The sequence below is a fragment of the Gymnoscopelus braueri genome (assembly GCF_963280865.1).
Source record: "Gymnoscopelus braueri genome assembly, chromosome: 5".
NCBI lineage: Eukaryota > Metazoa > Chordata > Actinopteri > Myctophiformes > Myctophidae > Gymnoscopelus > Gymnoscopelus braueri.
The window spans coordinates 25,587,378-25,595,609 of NC_137606.1; positions in this window are offsets into that span (position 1 = coordinate 25,587,378).

The window sequence follows — 8,232 nt, forward strand, 5'->3', positions numbered from 1 at the left end:
TTTTATTATGATTTTAAAAGCATTTTCAAGATAGTAAAAATAGCCGATCTACAAGTTCACAACGTGCTTGTAGATCTGATATTTTCACTACTTTTGTGCGACACTCTTGTATGACTAATTAGGCCGGGTATTCATTTACGGAAAAAACGGAAAAAAAACAAGGTTGAAATATGGAGATACGTGGTTTCCACCCGACAGCAACGATATACAGTATGTATTTTACACACTTGCCAGCCCCCATTTCTGCAGATAGATGCTAACAGATGACTTGTTTTATTGCTGTCAGTTGGAGTCTCATTTTGAATGAATTTATATACCTCTGCGTGTGCGCCGACATCGATCAGGCTTAACTCATTTAATAGCCATGACATTTTGCCTATTAGCTTATTTACTGTCAAAGCAGGCTGAGCTGGTCTTCTGGGAAACACTTGGTCTCACGTTGTGGTAGAGATAAGATGATGATCTCTCACACAAAATGAATGTAGAATTGTGAGTGTGCATGCATATACATGCAAGTACTGCCCTGGGGGCCAGGGCTTAAATGCAAACACGCTACACGATACACAACGATTCACATCTTCACGTGTGCACACACACACACACACACACACACACACACACACACACACACACACACACACACACACACACACACACACACACACACACACACACACACACACACACACACACACACACACACACACACACACACACACACACAGTGGGTATATAAAGCAATGCTCCAAATTAGTCATTGATTTTGCACAAGGCCATCGGGAAGGTATCGCAGAGATTTATCATGGCCATACGGTTTGAAAGAGAGGAGGAGGAGAGGAGCGAGAGCTCATGTGTCCAGGTAGAGAGGCAGATGGATGGATGTTGGGACTGTAGGAGGAGGTCAGAATGCTAGGAGATGATGCGGCGGATATTAGAGTAATTATGGGTATAATAACTCTGCATTAGCGTCTCTGTGAGCAAGGACTGAGGCTGGAGAGGTGTGTGTGTGTGTGTGTGTGTGTGTCTGTGTGTGTGTGTGTGTGTGTGTGTGTGTGTGTGTGTGTGTGTGTGTGTGTGTGTGTGTGTGTGTGTGCGCGTGTGCGTGTGCGTCATTTCATCGCCATTACTGGCCTCTCCAACCTTTACCAAAGATTTATGTTGACTATTAGATCTGTGGAACAACACACACGCGTGTGCATGCATACACGCCCATTCAGAGTTCGCACAGCCCGTGTACACACACGCACACGCACACGCACACGCACACTGCACAGCACACATGTAGACAAAATGTAGACAAACACACATACAACCTTAAGTGGCACATAAAGAGCATCTTCATGCCCCCCCACCCCAAAATAAATCAATGAAGGCTGTTTCCCAAATGGAGACAAAGCTGTAATGTGGAAAAGAGTGGAAGAGATGGAATGGCCAAGTAGAGAACAATGGATAGGTAAAGCCATAGAAATTAATGTATACAACGAACATGACCTTGAATAGCACATCTCTTCTTCTGTGTAAAGCAGAATCTATCTATCTATCTATCTATCTATCTATCTATCTATCTATCTATCTATCTATCTACAGTATCTATCTATCTATCTATCTATCTATCTATCTATCTATCTATCTATCTATCTATCTATCTATCTATCTATCTGTCTGTCTGTCTGTCTGTCTGTCTGTCTGTCTGTCTGTCTGTCTGTCTGTCTGTCTGTCTGTCTGTCTGTCTGTCTGTCTGTCTGTCTGTCTGTCTGTGAATCACAGGAAGGGAAGAGAGGGTAATCAGTCCATCGAAGCCCCCGTGAAAGATGTTGGATATACTGTATTGTATCCATAGAAATAAGTATCATTGTGTTCCCCACAAAGTAGGTGGGTGTGAGGGAAGTATAGGGCCTGACCTACAGTATCTGTACTTATATTTATGGCTAAAATGGAGGTTCTGTCTACTCAGATTAGACTAATTTTTCATTTGACTGAACCAAGATTTGTATATTTGTTATATTCGTTAAGTTTTTAATTTACCACTTCTACCCAGACATGTGGTAGAAGTCATGTGATATGATATTTACAGCAGCCTGTGTGTGTGTGTGTGTGTTGAGGAGTGGCAGTTTACACTCTGTGTATAGATTGATTGGATGCTTTGGCTCACAGCGTGCCTCTCCTGAGGTTTCAATAGGTTATTTATTTCGAAAGCGTGCCATTTAACTGACAACAATTACACAACACGTGTTTCTGCACACACACGCCGCACGCAAGCACACACACACACACACACACACACACACACACGCACGCACGCACACGCACACGCACACAAACACATGCACGCAGGAGCTCTAACAGCACATAAATCTCCTCGAAGTGTCTCACAACCATCTGCAGCAGTAATAACAACCAGATACCCGAGGCTATGCTTCTTACAGAAACCCGCTGCCGGCACCCAAATCTGCAAATCTGCTGGCACATTATCCCCACTTTATGTACCCACCCCCCCCCCCCCCCCCTCTCTTACGTGCCACATTTCCAGTCACCCTCACTCTTTACACTTTATTCTTCCCGTACGTGCTACCTTTTTGCACTTTTATTCTCTCGCTCTATTTCAGCCTTTCTCTGTTACTCTCTCTCTCTCACACACACACGCACACACACACGCACACGCACACACACACACACACACACACACACACACACACACACACACACACACACACACACACACACACACACACACACACACACGCCCCTTCGTTCTCTTTCTTACACATTATAGGGCTTGTGCGTTGTGCCCCTCTTTAGCCCATCTCCCAGTCAGATGGGCTCAGTCCTCATGGTCAGTGAGTGTGCCGTAATGAGCTCCCTGGAGGAGAGAGAGGAGGAGAGAACAGAGGAGAGAGATGAGAGGAAGGGAGGAGGAGAGTTGGGGGCTGATCTCCTTCCTGACCTGCTGTGATAGGAAACCTCTGGAGTAGTTCCTCTCCCACCCTCCTCACCCCCCCATCCAATACTCCCCCCCTCTCTCTCTTTCCTATTATCCCCCCCCCCCTCTCTCTCTCTCTCTCTCTCTCTCTCTCTCTCTCTCTCTCATCCTCACTATTCCATTTCTCCTCCCCTTCCTCTGTTCAGCCAGCCACCATTACTGTCCATTAACTAGATCAGAGGATCCTGGGTCCTCTGCGGACAACATTTCCTTCACTGCGCGCGCGCGTGTGTGTGTGTGTGTGTGTGTGTGTGTGTGCGCGTGTGTGTGTGTGTGTGTGTGTGTGTGCGTGTGTGTGTGTGCGTGTGCGTGTGCGCGCGTGCGTGTGCGCGCGTGCGCGTGCGCTTACAAGCACTCGGCAGGGAGGGCGAGAGGTGGAGGGAGGGGATGAGGAAGGAAGGAGTGGCACCAGGAGATAGATGTCCTCGGAGAATAGAGCAGGTTCGACAAAAAGCGGCTTTAAGAGACAAGAGACATTAAAGTGTATATATAGTGTACATAACGGCTAGATTACACATTATCTAGCCTATTGAGAAGTGGTCATTGGCTCCTCAATGGCGCATCATCCCAAGGCAGCACATCAGTGGGAGAGAGAGGAAGGGAGAGGAAGGGAGAGAGAGAGAGATTGCAGTGGTTCTAAAAGTCTGGTCCGGGGGCCTCCAGGGGTCCTTGAGGGGGTTCCAGGGGGTCCCCAGCTAAATTGAAAACAGCCGATGTACAATCACAACGCGTCGCATCATGACGTGTTGTGATTGTAGATCGGCTGTTTTCAATTCGCTAGGGTTAACTGATTCCGGTGCTATATTAACTCATTTTGCTGGGGAACCCCTGGCCTCAAGGAGCCCTGGGGGTCCTTGAGGGGGTTCCTATTTGTGAACCATTTTAACAAAATAAATCTTGTGGGGGTCTCCTAACAAATCATTTTCTGATAGGAGGTCTGTGGACAAATACTACATATTTACTAGTCCATATACCCGGGGATGTGAGCACTCAAAGTATTTGCAGACTTTGGGTTTTGTGCTGTGTACACATGCTTAGCTGAACTTTAAGAGAGGAGGCTGCTCATTTGATCGACCCGGTGATTTTTTTTTTCAACAATATGTTTATTTATTTTTTCTGTCTTTACACAAAATATATCAACATTATATTACAGACATAACAGAAAACAAAAATGGACAATTACATTAAATCATACAAGACAATCAATGAAAAAACTAAAAACAAAAACAAAAACAAAAGAAAAACATACATAGGCATCAGCACTACTCCTCTCCAGATTCTTCCATTAAATGTGGCAGATTATTGTTTTCCATATATTGTATGAAACAACCCCACACCTCCTGAAACATCTCTTGTTTGTCCTTAAGTATGTATGTGATTTTTTCTGGAGGTAGGCATAAAGACATTTCCCTGAACCACTGTGCAATGCTTGGTCTATCCGGCCTCTTCCAGGTCAATGCAATTACTCTTTTAGCTTGTAAAAGACAAATATCTATGAATATTCTCTCACTGCGCTTTATTCTTTGTCCAACTGGATAGAGGCCTAGCAGAAAGAACTTAGGTTCTGGTACAATGTTAATTAAAAGTATCCTTTGTATTTCCTGCCCAATCTCCCTCCAAAAGTCCATCAATCTTGGGCATGACCATAAACAACGACCCAGTGATTTGCCTGACGTTGAGTCGTAAAGGCGGTTACACACCGGCGAATATGCGAATATACGCAAAATTCGGACTCGTTCCGAATAATTAAAAGACGCTTTTTCGCTTCGCTTTTTCGCTCCATGTAAGCTTGCATTGACTTTATAAGGTTTTAAAAAAAAAACGTATTATTCGCATGAAAAAAATCGCCCCGTGTGTAAGGACCTTAAGTCATTACCACAACCATGAGAAGTCCATTCTTACATTGTTTCAGGCAGCTAAGCCTTTTGTGCAAATAACATGGCGTTCATGCGAACATTGCGCTTGTGAATAAACACTCTGTGTGAGCGCTATGGACATGATATCCAAAGCGCTCCACCCGCTCATAAAACGCATTGTGTGGACATATCAAAGTCCTTTATAACTGTTGCCATGTCGCCACTGCTGCCGTTCTTGTCTGTGTGGCGGTGTGTGTGTGTGTGTGTGTACTGTGTAGCCCCGTAAGTCCACCCACTGGCTGGGACCGTAACAGACAACCCACTGAGGAGAAAAACGTGTTCAGACAGACAGACCGACAGAGGTTTCCTTAATATAATAGTAGGATTAGGGGGTCCTTGACATGAAGATGTTTGAGAACCACTGGTTTACAGGACGCACTGTCCATGGTGCTGAATTCAACCATGGACAGTGGAGAGAGGTGAAAGATGAAAGGGGTGTTTTTAACCCATTCAATCCGGGAACGCATCTCTGTCATTTTAGATTTCTTTGGCTATTCAAAAATAGCAGATATACAAGCTCATAGTGAGAAGCACTGAGTGAGATTGTTTTTTTTTTATTGTAAAAATGTGTGCAAATCTTAAAATATATATTTTTTAAAGCGAACAGTTGTAAAATATTTCGTTCCAGGGACCCCCCAGAAGCAAAGATTTGAGTTACAAATGTTCGCTTTAAAAATATATATATTCAAAGATTTGCACAAATGTTCATGATTTTTCTAAAATAGCAGATCTACAAGCTCATAGCGCGGCACTCGGCTGCGCTATGAGCTTGTAGATCTGCTATTTTTTAATAGCCAAAGAAATCTAAAATGACAGAGATGCCTCCCCGGATTGAATGGTTTAACATAACCAATTAGACCGTTTATCCCCTATAATCTCTCACTCTTGCACCCTTTGCTTGGTGGTTAAGACCAGCAGTTAAGGCCCTCCGCAGCCCGCTCCTCTCTCTCTCCATCGACCATCAGCAGGTCAGGAGGAGTAATGCCATGAACAAATCAATGGTTGTTAAGCTAAGGGGCGAGGCCCTGATATCATAAACACCCTAATGGTGGCAAATAAACAGCGCCTGTCTCGTTAGCCCTGGAGTACGGAGGACGAGGCCACTCGTCAGCGTTCTAACGGTGTATTAACGTACTGAGCAGTGGAACAGCGGCATTCTCTGCCCGTTCAGGGAGATGTTGATGTGGTGGCCGGTGAAAACGCAGTTTACAGTTTAGGCATTTAGCAGATGCTCTTAATCCAGAGCGATTTACAGTAAGCAAGGACACAAGATAATACATCATAATACATCAATAATACTGTACATCAAATGCATAGAAATAGTAATCTAATAATAAAGTAATACATAAGTAAACCAATAATCTAATAATCTAACTAATAACTAATAAACTAAATAAATAACTAATACATACGTAAACCAAGAACCTATCATCAGCCTACATTGAAACTATACACACTATAGGATGCCAGGCTCACACACACACACACACACACACACACACACACACACACACACACACACACACACACACACACACACACACACACACACACACACACACACACACACACGTGTGCACGCACATACAAACAATATTATATCTTGTAATCTCACTTTCTCTCTCTCTCACTCCTCTCTCTCTCTCTCTCTCTCTCTCTCTCTCTCTCTCTCTCTCTCTCTCTCTCTCTCTCTCTCCCTCTCTCTCTCTCTCTCCCCCCAAAATCAATGCACCATTGCACGTGAAGCTTACCTGAGGTCTTGATGATAATGCTAATGATTTGCTGTGCTATTGAATATTTCAGTGGCTAGAGTGTGTGTCTTGGCTGGTTTCACTTGGTAAGCTTCCAAATGATCTAATGTGCTTTCTGGAGGACCTCTACACATCAACGGCAATGTGTGTGTGTGCGTGCGTGCTCGTGTCTGGTAGCTACTGTATATGTAAAGCGTTCAATGGATATAGAAGCTCTGGAGACAGTCTATGGGTGGATTCCTCACAGGCACATTTGATCTCAAGCCACCCTTTCTTTTGTTTGATTTTGATCTATGAGAAAGGGATGATGAGGGGGGGGGATCTAGTTTCATGCACGATGTCCATCTCTTTACTTCACCCATACTTTCCATTCCAAAGGAGAAAAGAAAACAAGAGATTAACCCATTGAGGCCCGAGGTTCCGATTCTGCAAAATGTCTTCTAAATCCTAAACAGTTTTCTGAAAAACTTATGTATCTATATCGGTGGTTCTCAAGCTTTTTCATGTTAAAAATGTTCGCTTTAAACAATATGTATTCAAAGATTTGCACACATTTTCACGATTTTTCAAAAATAGCAGACCTACAAGCTCGTAGCGCGGCACTCGGTGCCGCGCTATGAGCTTGTATATCTGCTATTTTTGAATAGCCAAAGTGTAAATAATGCTTTTTTAGCTCAAATCAAAAAGTGACACAGATACGTTACAGGTCTTAATGGGTTAAAGTGAGGTAGAGGAGCGGAGAGAAGATTACCGTGGGCACCGGGCAGACCTCCGCCTGCATTCTAATGTGATACAAGCATACAACATGCTTGTGCGTGGGAATTTTTCAGAGTTGTTGTGCATGAGTGACTTAACGTGTTGGGGAATCTCTCCTTAGCCAAGAGGAACGCCTTTGCTTTGAAGTTTGGCCTTTTTGAAGCTACTGTGAAAGCCCATGAAATCTATTTGCATGTGTTTTTTGCATGTGTTTGTGTGTGGGTTTAAAGCTACTGGCGTGTGTATTTATGCACGTCTCTGTGTATTTGTGCCCCATATACCTGTCTACATACCCCTGAAATGTCAACCCCCGGTTCGACGTGTCCTCATAATCTTCCTGCCATCGCCATGGTAACAGTGAACTCTCTCAGGACGTCCTTATTTATTTATGCAAATGACAACCTGCAACTCCCCCTGCCTGTCAATCACAATTCTAAATGCATTATTAAGAAACCGATCCAAAAAGGTAATTGCTGTCATTCTCATCTGCAAGTATTATAACCAAAGTACACGACGCACCAGATTGGCCTTAACAGTGCCAGATGCTCCTTGTATGAGTCCATTTGTCAGTACTTTTCAAAGTAAATGCACGGATCCAGTGGCAACGTTCCCCTGAGACCATTAAGATGCATTAAGATGCATATCGTCACTGTCGGGCAGAAACCTTGTATCTCCGTACTTCAACTTATTCGTTTTTTTCTGTAAATGAATGCCCTTCGTCGTGCAAAAGTAGCGGAAATAGCATACATGTGTCTACAATCTCACAACACAGCACATCGAAACGTGTTTTATATAATAACAACATGGGATCCATTGAAACAGTTTATTT